The sequence below is a fragment of the Eptesicus fuscus genome, chromosome 17, assembly GCF_027574615.1.
Source record: "Eptesicus fuscus isolate TK198812 chromosome 17, DD_ASM_mEF_20220401, whole genome shotgun sequence".
Lineage (NCBI taxonomy): Eukaryota > Metazoa > Chordata > Mammalia > Chiroptera > Vespertilionidae > Eptesicus > Eptesicus fuscus.
The window spans coordinates 2,521,639-2,537,794 of NC_072489.1; the positions used below are offsets into that span (position 1 = coordinate 2,521,639).

Below are 16,156 nucleotides of genomic sequence, written 5' to 3' on the forward strand. Positions count from 1 at the left end.
GTGTCTTCATGCTGCCCTGCTGACGGAGCAAGAAACAGGCATTTTCCCCGAGAGGGCCCCAAAGAGAACTATTTTAACTTAAGTATTTATAAAAAGTTACATTTTAATATTGCACTTAAACATAAATTTAACTCAAATTAATACCGTGAATCAAATTTAGAAAGCTTTTTAAATTTTATTTTGAGAAAAAATAACTTTCTTGGCATAAAATGACATGAGTTGGACTGTTTGTATGTTTCAGAAACTTGATGATGAAAAGTCTCCATAGCAGTAAGAATATTTCTTTTGTTCTGTTTCCTTGCTGTTCTTAGATAAAAGAGGATCTTAAAAAGGTTTTTCACATAAACACTCATAAAAATCGCAGTGCCACATTCTTAGTGTTAATTTGATCATTTTTTGTTATTTTTTCCCAGTTCAGATGTAGTTAGAATATAAGCCTTTAAAAATTTTGGTTATTAAAATTTGAATGAGGGTTTAAGAAGCTTAAGCATTATTTGTAAATTTATACCTCTGTTAAACATTATCAGTCCATTAAAAAGTATTAATGATTTCCTCATTTGTATTACTGTTCATCAATTTGTATAATATTTTCTGGAGAAAGCCACTATAATTAGTAATCAGATTATATCATAGAAATAGGGTCACATTTGTATCAATCTTTTTAGTATTTTGGGAGAAGGTGTCATATTTTCTAAACAGACTATTTGTTCCAACATACTTTTTCCAAAAAGAAAAGCTACAGCTTATAAAAATTTGTGGTTGGACATTGGGACTTGATGTTCTGTTTTGTCCTGTTCATACAGGTTTTATTCTCTTTAGCTCATGAGTTTTAAGTAATTTACATATTTTTGCTCAATAATAGAATAGTGGATTTTGGCTCAATAATATGATAGTGTTGTGGTCCTAATTCTCTAGTCTTGTCTGTGCTTCTGTTAATCCCTGCCTCCCCCCTTCTTGTCTAGATCTTCTTGGTAGGTACAATCTAAGGCTTACTTTCTCCAGGAAGCCTCTTTACTTTCATCTGGGCTCTTGGTTATTTCTTCCTTTTCTGTGCTTCTGTAGGGCTTATAATGCCACTCTGTACTATTATTTTTCTTCCTAAGTATTCTCTATTTCTGGTTTGATTTAAAATATTTACATTAGCTACCGTTTGTTTATCTCTGATATGCTAAGTACTGTGCCAATATCGTGTATCTTTAAAATAACCTGGCAGATAGGTTTTAGCCTATAACTGGGGAGAGTGGAGGTCAGTTATACTGTGCTGGAGTGCCAGTCACATCCTTTTCTCTTAGGCTGCTATCACACATGCTGCGTGCCTCAAACATAATTAGATTCTGAATAAATATGGGGTGATTAGATGACTCATACCTTGTTTGGTTTATTCTTTCTCTTAAAGGTGGTTTTGGGAAGGGGCAAGAGAAGCGGAGCCTGGGATTTGTGAATTTTTCATTTTTTAAAATAACATGTCTTTGTCAGGTACCATCATAGGCTTTAGTTCTTTTAAACTTCCATGTGTCTAAATATGGACCTTGTTCCAAAAAAATTGAGGTGTGGTTCTCTGTATTGTTAAAAAATCTGTGACTGCATGAAGCAGGGAAAGTTGTTTGAAAGTGACGGGGGGAAGAGAGCACGTTATTCTCCCTAGTAGGACGCTGTTATTTAAATCATTAAGTGAATAGACTTATATATTCAGAAATTACATATAGATAAACCTCAAAGAAATGGGAAAATGGAGAGAGGTCTCAAGATATGTTTTTTACTGAATCTTTTATTGATTTGAACACTATGTTTGCTATTTATTATTTTCACATGAAAATCATTAATTGCTTAGTGAGATTTGAGATACATTTTTGACACATTTTCTTAAGCATATTTTGACAATTTTGGTGTCTGTTCCTTATGGTGCCAACTTTTTACTAGAAAACTATGACCTGTTTTACTGCTTTGCTTTTGTAGTTTCCTAACCTATGTTATTTTTATGTCTTTGCAAAAACCAAGTAATTGACACATTTATCAGAGTTTCCATACTTGAAAAATCAATATATCTTTTGCATGTTATCAATAAAAGTATCATTTTAACCATTTTCTACATTATTTGATGTTATTGGCCTTGTCTGCTTTTTAAAATAAATATACATAATGTGCTTTAATTATTTTAAATGTTCATTGAGCCTTAGACTTAAGTCCTGTTAAGGGTTTTACTTTTTAAAATACTTTTTATTATTTACTAGAGTCCTAGTGCATGAAATTTGTACACGGGAGGGGGGCGTCCCCTCAGCCCAGCCTGCACCCTCTCCTCTCCAGGACCCCTTGGGGGATGTCTGACTGCCGGTTTAGGCCCGATCCTGGCAATCAGGCCTAAACCGGCAGTTGGACATCCCTCTCACAGTCTGGTACTGCTGGCTCCTAACTGCTCGCCTGCCTGTCTGATTGCCCCTAACTGTTCCCCCCGCCCCTGCCGTTGGCCTGGTCGTCCCCAACTGCTCCCCCCCTCCCCCCGCTGGCCTGGTAGCCCCGAATTGCCCCCCTGTCAGCCTGGTCGCCCCCAATGCCCCCCCTGCTGGCCTGGTCGCCCCACGCAGCCTGCTGTTCAGTCGTTTGGTCGTCCTTCACTAACCCCCCTGCCGACCTGGTCGTCCCATGCAGCCTGCTGTTCAGTCCTTTGGTCGTCCCTCACTAACCCTCCTCCTGGCCTTGTCACCCCATGCAGCCTGCTGTTCGGTCGTTACTGTTACTGTGATGGTGTCCCAGACAATTTGCCTCTGTGGGAGGCAACCGGGCTGATCAGGGGAAGGTGCCGCCCCCATCACCCTGTTGCTGCTGTCACTGCTGGCCGCCACAGCCGCCAAGGTGTTTTCATCAACACAGAGTCCAGTCCCTTCACCACGAAAAAATGACAAACTTTCTTTAGGCATTTTCAAGATGTCTCTTTCAAAGGATATGACATTTCTTTCTTTCTTTTTTTATCCTCACCTGAGGATATTTTTCCATTCATTTTGAGAGAGTGTGGAAGAGAGAGGAAAGACAGAGAGAAACATAAATGTGAGAGGGACACTTTGATTGGTTGCCTCTTGCATGAGCCCTGACCTGAGCCCCGGCCAGGCAGGAGCCTGTAACCTAGGTACATGCCCTTGATCAGAATCGAACCCGGACCCTGCGGTCGGCAGGCCGAAGCTCTATCCACTGAGCCAAACCGGCTAGAGCAGGATATGACATTTCTTAGCCCCTCCAGCAGCGGACCTTCGTTTTTTCCTCCAGGTGGAAAATCCCTAGATCTCCTTCTTGGATTCCTGTTACCCAAGTTACCAAGAACACTGTGAGTGGCGTGCTGAGAACTTAGCCGACGAACGGTTAGAGAAGGTGTTTCCTCTGCAGCTCACGTGCAGAGGCGGGACTGCTGGTGTGCCGCTGGCAGGCCCTCTTCTCTCCAGGCCTTCCTGCAGCTGCGGCGGCTGCCAGGCCCTCTTCTCTCCAGGCCTTCCTGCAGCTGCGGCGGCTGGCAGGCCCTGTTCTCTCCGGGCCTCCCTGCAGCTGCGGTGGCTGGCAGGCCCTCTTCTCTCTGGGCCTACCCACAGCCTCGGTGGCTGGCAGGCCCTCTTCTCTCCAGGCCTTCCTGCAGCTGCGGTGGCTGCCAGGCCCTCTTCTCTCCGGGCCTGCACCATCCGTGGCTTGCGTCCCCTCCCACCCACTTGGCATGTACAGCCTCCTCCTGAGAGGTTGTGATGTTACGGCATCCCGGACAATTTGCATATTACCTCTTTATATATATCTGTGTGTGTGTGTGTGTGTGTGTGTGTAGATATAGATATAGATAGGTATATAGATATATAGATATAGATATAGATTAGAGGCCTGGTGCACGACATTCGTGCACTGGGGAGGGGGTCCCTCAGCCCGGCTTGTGCCTTTGTGCAGTCCAGGAGCTCTCAGGGGATGTCCAAATCCCTCTCACAGTCCGAGACCCCTCGCTCCTTACTGCTCGCTGCTCCTTATTGCTTGGCTCGCTGCTCTTTAGCGCTGCCGTGGAGGTGGGAGAGGCTCCTGCCACCTCCGCTGTGCTTGCCAGCCGTGAGCCCAGCTTTTGGCTGAGCAGTGCTCCACCTGTGGGAGTGCATTGACCACCAGGGTATACAGCTCCTGTGTTGAGTGTCTGCCCCTGGTTGTCAGCATGCGTTATAGCGACCAGTCGTCCTGCTATTAGGTCGATTTGCATTTTAGGCTTTTATTATATAGGACAGTGATGGGCAACCTTTTGAGCTTGGTGTGTCAAACTTCGCCAAAAAACTGAGCATAACTCTGGTAGTGTGTCACTTTGAGGTAAAAACATTATTTCGCAAATGTTTCATCCTCAGGAGCAGCAAATGTTTCATCCTCGGCATGTGTCATCAGAAATGGCTACGCATGTCAGTGCTGACACACATGTCATAGGTTCGCCATCACTGATATAGGATGTGTGTGTCTTATAGGGAAATGAATAATTTTTAAAATATCAAAATTGCCCTGGCCAGTGTTGCTAAGTGGTGATAGCGTCGTCCCTTGCACCGAAGAGCCAGGTTTGATTTCCAGTCAAGGGTGCTTGTGGGAGTCAACCACTTGATGTGTCTCTCTCACTTCCATGTCCCCCCCCCCCCTGCTTCCCTCCCTGAAAAGCAGTGGAAAAAATACTCTCATGTGAGGGGGAAAAACCAACACATCAAAATTGACTTAAACAGAAACTTATGCTAGGATATATAAAATATAAGTAGGATTAGGTATTTATAAGGGTTACTGTAAGCCTTCAGACTGAATATTTTTAGGGAGCCTCTTCACTGGAACACAGTTTTGTCTTTCTGTCTTAGAGTATATTGAGATTTTGCACAATAATGTCTTTTTACTTAAACTTACACACCTCCATGGAGGTATTATCTATACCTCATTTAAATTTCCTTTGTAATACTTATCATGATTGTAATTAAATTACAATTTATATGAACATTTCTCTAAGATCTGCTTCCATTCTTAGAAACTGTCAGCCCTTTGTGAGGAGGGAATCTAAGTGGGCTCATTGTGTTGTTGGCTTACCCCAGCGCCTTGCGTGCTAAGTAACGTGTGTGGCAGCAGCCGTGATCTATTTTTTTTTTAGTCCGCTTTATAAAAAAGGTTTGGTTTTTGTAAAACTTTTTAGAGGAAAAAACATATTAACCCAAAAGCAGAGCTGACTTCAATATTAGTTGTCTTACAAACAACTATGACTATTCCAATGTTTGGAAGATCTATGAAACTAACGAATTTAAGAGTTGAAATTAAGGTTGTAGCTATTTTTTCAACACCTTTACTTTGCATTTTTGTTACTGTGACTTAAGATGGTTATAATTATTCTTTTTTTTTTTTTTAAAGGTCTGTCATCATTATTTTACAGATGTGGGTACAGGAGTTTAGAGAACTGAGGGTACTTGCTCAGTTGCTAAATTCATGGTGGAGCAGTGTTTGGATCCAGATCTGCAAACTTCAGATCAGGGCTCTTCCCTGTGGATCTGCGGGGTGAGGATTACCGGTTGTACTTATTCTTGATTGATGGTACCTGTTAAAAGAAGAGGCTAGTGTCGTCTTTGTTAGCTTCCACCATGGCGTACCGTGGCCAGGGCCGGAGGTGCAGAAGGTGATGGTGCAGCCCACCCACCTCATCTTCAGATCCTTGCAAAATAGATCTCGGACTCAGGTGTGGCTGTATGAGCACGTGAATATGCGGATAGAAGGCTGTATCCTTGGTTTTGGTGAGTATGTGAACCTCGTATTAGATGATGCAGAAGAGATTCATTCTAAAACAAAGTCAAGAAAACAACTAGGTCGGATCATGCTGAAAGGAGATAATATTACTCTGCTCCCAAGTGTCTCCACCTAGAAATGACTTAAATGTTAAGTGAGGAATTACTGAGAAGCAATACAGTTAGTGTTTTATTGTGTCCTTTGTTGGGAGAATATGTCCTACCCATTTATTCATATTGGCTTATTACGGTACCCTTAAGTTACTACCAGATGACAATAAATGATGTTGAATTCTTTTTGTTAAAAAAAAAGAAGAAGAAGAAGAAGAGGCTAACCATTTCTGTTTGATTCCAAATGCTGAGAAACAAACACCGAGAACTTTATTAACTCTATCGCAGGTTGTCTGTGAAAGGAGTTTGTTGAACACTAGAGGCTCAGTGCATGAATTTGTGCATGGGTGTGGTCCCTCGGCCTGGCCGGCAATCAGGACTGATGGGGGCTGGCTGGCTGCGGGGAGGCACTGGGGTCAGTTGGCTGTGGGAGCACACTGACCACCAGGGGGCAGCTCCTATGTTGAGCGTCTGCTCGACAGGGGACCTCAGGCCGTGCCCCCCCGCCCCCTGTGCGGGGTCCCCTTGACGGTGGACCTCAAGGTGTGCCCCCCTGCCCCAGTGCTGGGCCGGGGGACCTCAGGCTGCTCCCCTCGCCCTGGGCTGGCGGTGCGGCCTCATGTCCCCTGGCTTGGTGCCGAGGCGGGGGGTGCGGCCTGAGGTCCCCTGTCAAGCCCTGCTGGGCAGGGGGCGTGGCCTGAGGTCCCCTGTCAAGTCCCAGGGGGGCGGGGGTGGGGGCGCAGCCTCAGGTCCCTGCTGATTGCTCGTTAAGACTTCTTACGGGAATTCGGCCTCCGCTGTGGGTGCTGCCCTCTTTGTGGTGGAGTGATGTTCAATTTGCATATTCCCTCTTTATTATATAGGATACTTTAGGGTAAATGAGCTTTAATGAAATACCAAAGTGTGGAAATGCTTAATGTGCCTGACACACCATGTGTGCTCTATAAATATTAATATCATACTTTTGTAGATATAAGAAAACTTCTCAAGAGCAATTCTAAATTTAAAGATGAATTTATTTTTAATCTCAAACTAGTAATCAATATGTCAACATGGTAGAATACTTTAAAAAGAGAGCTGTTTAGTGGCATTTGGTGACGGACGGTGGTAGGTCATTAACCTCACTCTGAATCTGTGAGTTGGATATATCATAGAAAGACTTGTGATATCCCCTGCTTGGAGGGAAGAACTACCTAAAAAAACAAGGAGAGAGAGAGAAGTCAGCAGACCTACTATGATTCTTTAACCTGGAGGTTGTAAACTGGTGGCCCCACCTATGAGCTGGATTTGGCCTGCAGGCATATTATGTTTGACTTACACTGCATTTTTAAAAATTAGTTGCAAATAATTAAAAATTGGGAGATTTCACAAAAAGAAAATCCAAATTTCTGGTTTGTCTTGAAAAAGTGGAAGTTAGGCAGAATAGAACATTATTTTGTTCCCAAGTGTGGAACTCAGGGGAGCTGAGTGGAGTTTGTTCTAATCTCCGGCCCTCCTGCTGTCTCCCTAATCCTAAAGTGAGAGCTAATGGCTCTGTCCAAAGAGGGTAACCTAAAAATAGAGTCGTTTGTGTTTTAGGAAAAATAGGAGAGCATGTAATTCTTAGTGAAAATAAAGAACATTTCTGCACATATCTGTCAAAAGGCCACAGTTCAGGTTTTAAGAAAAAATTTATGGTAAGAATATGATTAATATGGTATGTGGAAAAGACATGTAATGAAAAGCTTTAACAGGAATTCAAAAATCAACAGGGATTATTTTAAAATGATAGTAAAATTAATGATGCTGTTGTGAGAAAAACACTCATGTATATATAGTAAGAAATTTCCTGGGCATAAAATCTCTTGCATATGTTGAGTTACTTTAGAATGTTTAGGGAACAAAGAAATTAATATGTTTTGAACACCAATAATTCAGAGATTGTTTTTTTTATATTAATCTTTACCCGAGGATATATATATTTTTAAAGAATTACTTTTTAAAAAAAATACATATTTTTATTGATTTTTTACAGAGAGGAAGGGAGAGGGATAGAGAGCTAGAAACATCAATGAGAGAGAAACGTCGACCAGCTGCCTCCTGCACACCCCCTACCAGGGATGTGCCTGCAACCAATGTACATGCCCTTGATTGGAATTGAACCTGGGACCTTTCAGTCTACAGGCCCATGCTCTATCCACTGAGCCAAACCGGTTTCGGCTACCCGAGGATGTTTTATCTATTGATTTTTAGAGAGAGTAGAAGGGAGGGAAGGGGACGGGGGAGGGAGAGAGAGAAAGAAAGAAACATCAATGTGAGAGAGACACATCGACTGGTGCCTTCCACATGGCCCCGACTGGGGCCAGGGAATGAACCTGCAACCCAGGTACATGCCCTTGACTGGGAATCATTCCTGAGACCAGGGGTCCTCAAACTTTTTAAACAGGGGGCCAGTTCACTGTCCCTCAGACCGTTGGAGGGCCGGACTATAGTTTAAAAAAAAACTATGAACAAATTCCTATGCACACTGCTAAGTGGGCTGCTAAGCAGGACCGGCAGCGGCGGCAAAAACATCCGGCGGGCCGGATAAATGTCCTCGGTGGGCCGCATGTGGCCCGCGGGCCGTAGTAGAGGGTTCACTGACAACTTGATTCGGGATGTCTACCCTCCAGAACTAGAACATATTTTCTACTATTTTAAGAAGAAAACAAAACCCTCTACCCTCGGAAGGCACTGGGAAGGGTCTATGTATCCCACGCTTCTTTCCTGACTTTTGATGGCCTCAGGCCTTCCTCGGGCTGTGGGTGCCATCTTCCTTCTTTCTTCACACGCCTGTGTCCAGAGTTCCCCTTTTCATAAGGACACCGATTATATGGGATTAGAGCCCATGCTAGTGACCTCATTTTAACTTAATTGACCTCTGTAATGACCCTCTCCCCAAGTAAGGTCAGATGCTGAGATACATATGTTGAATTTAATTCATTTATGTGTTTCTTTTTTTTTTAATTTGAAATGACTTCATACTTAGAAGAGATGCAGGATAGCATTTTGAACTCCCATATAGTCTATCTAGATTTATCAGTTTTTCACATTTGTATCGTTTTCTGAATTTCCCTGTTCCCTTTACCTATCTACACACATACACACACTTTATTTCTTATTTTATTTTTTAAAATATATTTTTATTGATTTCAGAAAGGAAGGGAGAGGGAGAGAGAGATAGAAACATCAGTGACAAGAGAGAATCATTGATCGGCTGCCTCCTGCATGTCCCCTACTGAGGATTGAGCCTGCAACCTGGGCATGTGCCCTTGACTGGACCTGGGACCCTTCAGTCTGCAGGCTGACACTCGGTCCACTGAGCCAGACTGGCTAGGGCCACACAATTTATTTTTGATGAACTCATTTAGTTTTTATTTTCCAAGAACAAAGATGATATCATATATAATCATACTTGGACATCAAATTTAGAAAATTTAACATTGATTCCATAACTTAATCTGCAGTCTAGAATATGCTATTGTCAGTTGTTTTAGCTAAGTCCTTTTCAGATTTTTTTCACTTTAGGAGAGGATTCACTTGTCATGCCTCTTTAATCTGGAACAGTTTCTTAGCTGATTTTGTTTTTCATGACATTAACATTTGTGAGGAATGTAGGCCAGTTATTTTATACAGTACTAGAGGCCTGATGCATGAAGTTGGTGCACTTGGGGGAGGGTCCCGCAGCCCGGCCTGCGCCCTCAGTCCAGGAGCCCTCAGGAGATTCAGACTAATGGCTTAGGCCCGCACCCTGTGAGGAGCGGACCTAAGCTGTCAGTTGGACATCCTTAGCACTGCCGCAGAGGCGGGAGCCTGGCTTCTGGCTGAGTGGCATGCTCCCTGTGGGAGCACACTGACCACCAGGAGGCAGCTCCTGCATTGAGTGTCTGCCCCCTAGTGGTCAGTGTGTGTCATAGTGACTGGTCATTGTGCCGTTTGGTTGATTTGCATATTAGCCTTTTATTACATAGGACTAGGGGCCCGGTGCACGAAATTGGTGCACTGGGGAGGGGTCCCTCAGCCCAGCCTGCCCCCTCTCACATACTGGAAGCCATTAGGGGATGTCCTACTGATGGCTTAGGCCCGCTCCCTGTTGGGAGCGGACCTAAGCCACAGTCTGGCCTCCCTTTGCTTGAGGCGACCAGGCTGATCAGGGGAAGGTGCCAGCCCCATCACCCCGCTGCTGCAACCACTGCCAGTCACCGCAGCCGCCCAGGTATTTTCATCAACACAGACCCCAGTCCCTTCACGATGAAAAAATGACAACTTTCTTTAGGCATTTTCAAGATGTGTCTTTCTTAGGATATGACATTTCTTTATTTATCTTTTTATCCTCACCTGAGGATATGTTTCCATTGATTTTTTTCCCTTCCCTCTGATCCCAGGCTCGGCCCCTGCCCAAGCCTAAAGCCTCCTCCCCAGGCTTTAGGCTTGGGAAGGGGTTCCCCCCCGGCACCTCCGATCACAGGCTTGGCCCCTTCCCCCCGGCACCTCCATTTGCAGGCTTGGCCCCTTCCCAAACCTAAAGCCTCCACCCCAGGCTTTAGGTTTGGGAAGGGGTTCCCCCCTCCGCCCCCTGGCACCTCCAATCGCAGGCTCGGCCCCTTCCCAAGCCTAAAGCCTCCACCCCAGGCTTTAGGCTTGGGGCTTGGGAAGGGGACTCCCCTGCCTCTCCGATCACAGACTCGGCCCCTTCCCAAGCCTAAAGCCTCCGCCCCAGGCTTTAGGTTTGGGAAGGGGTTCCCCCCACCCACCCTCACATCTCCGATCGCAGGCTCGGCCCCTTCCCAAGCCTAAAGCCTCCACTTGATGGCTGGCTGGGAGTGACCTGGGTGCTGAGGAGGTTCCCAGAACCCAGGTATGTATGCAAATTAACTGCCAGCTTTGTTGGGTTAATTTGCATACACACTCTGATTGACTGTGGGCGTAGTGGAGGTACGGTCAATTTACATGTTTCTCTATTATTAGGTAAGATTCCTTGTTTTGGAGTTGTCTGACATATTTTCATTGTTAGATTTACTGGTAGTTGATGCATCTCTGGCCAGAATTCTGCATAAATGGTGGTGTCCTTTCTCAGGGTATCACATTCGGAGACATAATATGCTTGTCCTATTTGTCATTGGTAATGTTAATTTTGATCACCAGGTCAAGGTGTTAGTTTCTCCACTGTATAGTTACTGTTTTCTTCTTTATGACTAATAAGCAATCTGTGGGGAGATACTTGAAGATCATGCAATTGTCTTGTTTCTCATAAAATTTCCCACTCCCCTTTGGAGTTAATTGGTACTTACTATTTATAGTTGTAACAGTGATTTTCCACTTTCATCAGTTGCTCCACATTTATTCTGCATTGTACTGTAAGAACCCTTCTCACTTTCTTATACACTTATTTAATCTGTTTAGCTATCATCAGTATGGACTAATGGACTTCTATTTCAATGGATTATAATCCATTACAACCCTATGTTTTTTTGATGTTCATATTATCCCAGATTTTGACAGTGGGAGTCCCTTCATCCTGGCTCTGGCGTCCTTTGGATGTGACCCCTTCTTTTATGTGTGAGCCCTTCTTTACTTCTTGACACAGTAATGGTCCAGGCTCATGTTGGACCTTCTTTGCTTTATCTGTGGGGCAAAATCAGTCATGTCTCTAAGGAGCCCAGTCTCTTTGGTGGGGAGATGATATGTAGAAACCAAGATCTGAGTGTTAGGTGCTCTCATTGATACAGGGTGACATTGCTTCAAGTCTCTTTCATGGAACATATTTAGGAAATACATTATTTTAAAAAATAATTTTAGTGCCTCCAATTCTAATCCAAACACACTGGATTTTTTTTTTTTTTTTTGCTTTTTCCTATTTAATATTCTAATTTGTTGTTTAAGTTTAAAGATATATATGTGTATATATACAGTGAAATGCACAAGTCTTAGGTGTATTTCAATTCATTTTGAAAAATATGTACTCTGTACTCATACCCTTATCTAAATATTGACATATAAATTTAACGACTTTCTCATTGTGGGTAATATTGATTTACTAGAGGCCCGATGCACGAAGATTCGTGCAAAAATGGGCCTTCCTTCCCCTGGCTGCCGGCACCGCCTTCGCTCCAGCTGGAGCTGCCTTTCCACCTTCCCACGCTGCCCAGAGGCCCGGATGCAAATTAACCAGCCATCTTTGTTGGGTTAACTTGCATACACACTCCTGATTGGCTGGTGGGCGTCGCAAAGGGACGGTCAATTTGCATCTTACTCTTTTATTAGAGTAGGTTAACTTTTAGATACTTGATTCTTGAATGCACTCATTCACAAATTCATTTGCACTTTAGTTCAACATACATAAACAAAAGTAAGCTTACTGGTATCACAACAGTGAAGCAAACAAAAAAGGTCTTTTATATACTGTGGCTTAATGCAGTCACAATTATTTCCCACAGTTATTTGCATTTTATTTTTTTAGAATTGGGGTAGGAAAATGTTCACATTTCTTTACGGATTGTATCACTACATTTTTCTAATTGCAAATTGTGATGGTAAAGAAAACAGTGTATTTTCTTATGAGTGGGCAAAGTACATTGTGGTTTCTGGAGTTAGAACAAGTGTTTCTTAGAAACCTATCAGTTGGTGGCTCTGCCCACAGAAATTTATAACTTCCAACAACTTCCTTTTTTAACTGGTGGAATAAAAATGAATGGACAGTTTACTGATTTTCAATGAAAATTTGATTTGAAAAGGATATGTATATAGTAGAGAATCTGTGCCATTTTTGAAATTAATTTTACAGCTGATTCTGTAAAGCCAGATCAGTAGAATTTTGGAGGACTGGAGAAATGACCAAAGGGAAAAATAAGAGAATGAATAATTATGGTAGAAGGAACAGTGATGAATAAAAAGCATTTATCTTATAGGATTCCAAAATGAACTATTAGTTAAATAATAATTTTAATAGCTTTACAAATATGATGAAAGGTTTTAGAATGGGTGAGTGTACAAAACACAAGAAATAAGGGCAGCTCTTAAGGCACCCCATGGTTATGCAGATGATGATTCTTGTCTCTTAGTGACAGCATCTGTGTGAAGAATTTTGTGTTTAGGAAGAAAAATGTCCAGCATAGTGAGGGATACACAATATAAAGTAATAGTGCTAAAGTTGAGGAGGATCTTAATCGACTGATGACTTAATTGGAAGTCAATCTGCTAGTCATATTTATTATATCTGACTAGCTTTCCCGTTGCAGGAAAAATCCTGCAATAGGATTTCCTGCTGCACTCTACCCCGCCTCCGTTCCTCCCTTGTTCGCCTGCCTCACCTTCTCCTCCAGCCCGCCCGCATTTCCCTTCGGCCCCGGCCCGCCTCCGCTCCGCCCTTGTCCCCCACCCCGCCTTCTCCTCCAGCCCGCCCGCGTTTCCCTTCGCCCCCGGCCCCGCCTCCGCCCCGCCCTTGTCACCCGCCCCGCCTTCTCCTCCAGCCCACCCGCGTTTCCCTTCACCCCCGGCCCCGCCTCCGCCCCGCCCTTATCCTCCCCCCCCCCCCAGGCTTGCTTGCTTCTTCGAAGCTTTACTCCCTTCTGCAGCTCTTGACTTCTTTGGACACTGTCTTGATATGCAAATTAGCCGCCATCTTTGTTGGGGCAATTTGCATACTCATCCTGATTGGTTGGTGGGCGTGGCTTGGCTGGTGGGCGTGGCTTAGGTGTAGCGAAGGTGCGGTCAATTTGCATATTTGTCTATTATTAGATTAGATAAGGTTTGTATATGAAAACAATTGTTTGTTAGTACCAGCAATCTCATCTCTTTCTCAACTTAAACTGTATATTCTGGAATGTATTTTATCAACCCTAAGACATATATATATATATATATATGTGTGTGTGTGTGTGTGTGTGTGTGTGTGTGTGTGTGTGTGTCGTGTGTAATCCACGGGTATTTTTTTTTAAAATATATTTTATTGATTTTTTACAGAGAGGAAGAGAGAGGGATAGAGAGTCAGAAACATCGATGAGAGAGAACCATCGATCAGCTGCCTCTTGCACACCCCCTACTGGGGATGTGCCCGCAACCAAGGTACATGCCCTTGACCGGAATAGAACCTGGGACCCTTGAGTCCGCAGGCCGATGCTCTATCCACTGAGCCAAACCGGTTTCGGCAATCCACGGGTATTGATGTATTGTTATTCTATGTATCATTAAAAAAGAAAAAATAATGCCTGATAAAGAATGATATGATAATGTTTTTAAGATATTGATTTAAGATCCTGATTTCACAGTTGTTAAGTGTGAAAAGATGTGTCCTAAAATTGATTATTATATTAAGATGTAACAAAAATACACCATTAAGACACACATTTAGTGTTTTGTTTTTTTTATTGTCTCTTTAGTCTCTATGTCACTTATTTCTGCTCTAATCTTTATTTTTTCAAATTTCTTTATTAAATCTAGTAGTTTTTTGGTGAAATCTTCAGAGTTTTCTATGTACATGTCATCTGCGAATAATGAGAGTTTTACTTCCTCCTTTCCAATTTGGATGCCTTTTATTTCTTCTTGTCTGAACGCTGTGGTTAGGACTTCCAGTACTATGTTGAATAAGAGTGGTGAAAGCAGACATCCCTGTCTTGTTCCTGTTCTTAGGGGAAATGGTTTTAGTTTTTGCCCATTGAGTATGATGTTGGCTGTAGGTTTGTCATATATATATTTCAGTGCTCCTATATTGGGTGCATATGTGTTTACCAGGGTTATATCCTTTTGTTGGATCGATGTCTTTAGTATTATGCAGTGACCTTTGTTGTCTCTTGTGATGGCCTTCATTATGAAGTCTTATTTTGTCAGATATGAGTATTGCTACACCAGTTTTTTGTTGTTTTCCATTTACATGGAAAAAATTTTTCTATCCTTTCGCTCTCATCCTGTGTGTCTTTTGTTCTGAGGTGAGTCTCTTGTAGACAGCATATAGTTGTGTCATGTTTTTGTATCCATTTAGCTACCCTATGCCTTTTTATTGGAGTGTTTAACTCATTTACATTTAAGGTTATTATTATTGACTAGAGGCCTAGTGCACGAAATTCGTGCATGGGGGGGTGTCCCTCAGCCTGGCCTGCACCCTCTCCAATCTGGGACCCCTTGGGGGATGACCGACTGCCAGTTTAGGCCCTATCCCTGCGGGCAGTTGGGGGGTGAGATCAGGACAGCAGGGGAGGGCAATTGGGGTTTATTGGGCTGGAGGGGAGGGCTTCCCAATTTGTCTATCCTTTTGCCAGTGCCACCCTATCTTAATTATTATAGCTTTGTCATAATTCTTGAAGTTGAGTAGCAATGGCTTGAATCATGCCATTCCCTTCTGGCATGTAGAGTTTCTGATGAGAAATCAGCTGACAGCCTTATGGGATCTTTGTAGGTAACAAATTCCTTTTCTCTTGCTGACTTTAATTTTCTATGTCTTTAATTTTGGGCATTTTAATTATGATGTGTCTGGGTGTGGGCCTGTGTGGGTTCTTCTTGTTTGGGACTCTCTGTGCCTCCTGACCTTGTGCAACTTTTTCCTTCACCAGGTTAGGGAAATTTTCTGTCATTATTTCTTCAAACAAGTTCTCTATCCCTTGCTCACTTTTTTCTCCTTCTGGCACACCTATTATGCGAATATTGTTATGTTTCATGTTGTCCCACAGCTCCCTTAAGCTGTCCTCCCTGTTGTTTTTTTAATTATTTTCCTTTTTGCTCATTTTTTAATTGAATGGTTTTCTTATTGTTGGGTTTGAAGAGTTATTTCTATATTTTAGATAGCTGTCCTCAGGTATTTTTTGCAAATAATATCTCCTAGACTTGGATTGACTTCTCATGCTCTTTATTTACTTTTTTGTTTGTTCGTTTTGTTTTAATTTTTTTCTCTTTTTTTTCCTCTCATTCTTTTTATATTATCTTTTGCAGAGGAAAGTTTGAAATTTAAATGAATTCCAGCCTATCGGGTATTTTTTTTCATGGCTTGTGCCTTTGGTGTTTTATCTACAAAATCCTTGCCAAACTCAAGGTCACCTAAATTTTATCCTATGTTATTTTCTACAAGTCTTGCATTTTACAGTTAGGTCTGTGATCCATTATGAGTCTTTTGTGAAGAATGGAAGGACTGTATTTAGAATTTTTTTTTAATGTGGATGTCCAATTGTTGCATTACCATATGCTGAAAAGACTGTCCTTGCTCCATTGTATGGCCTTTGCTCCTTTGTTAAGGGTCAGTTGACTACATTTATGTGAGTCTATTTAAGGCCTCTCTGTTCTTTTCCATTGGTCTA

At 42.7% G+C, this 16,156-nt stretch overlaps 1 protein-coding gene and 1 pseudogene across 2 annotated transcripts in view; both read left to right on the top strand.

Moving 5' to 3' along the window:
* BMPR1A (bone morphogenetic protein receptor type 1A) overlaps positions 1-16,156 on the top strand; it is a 192,324-nt gene that overhangs the window by 67,160 nt on the left and 109,008 nt on the right. The gene's annotated exons all lie outside the window — the stretch shown is intronic.
* Positions 5,584-5,942, top strand: LOC114234301 (small nuclear ribonucleoprotein E-like; annotated as a pseudogene).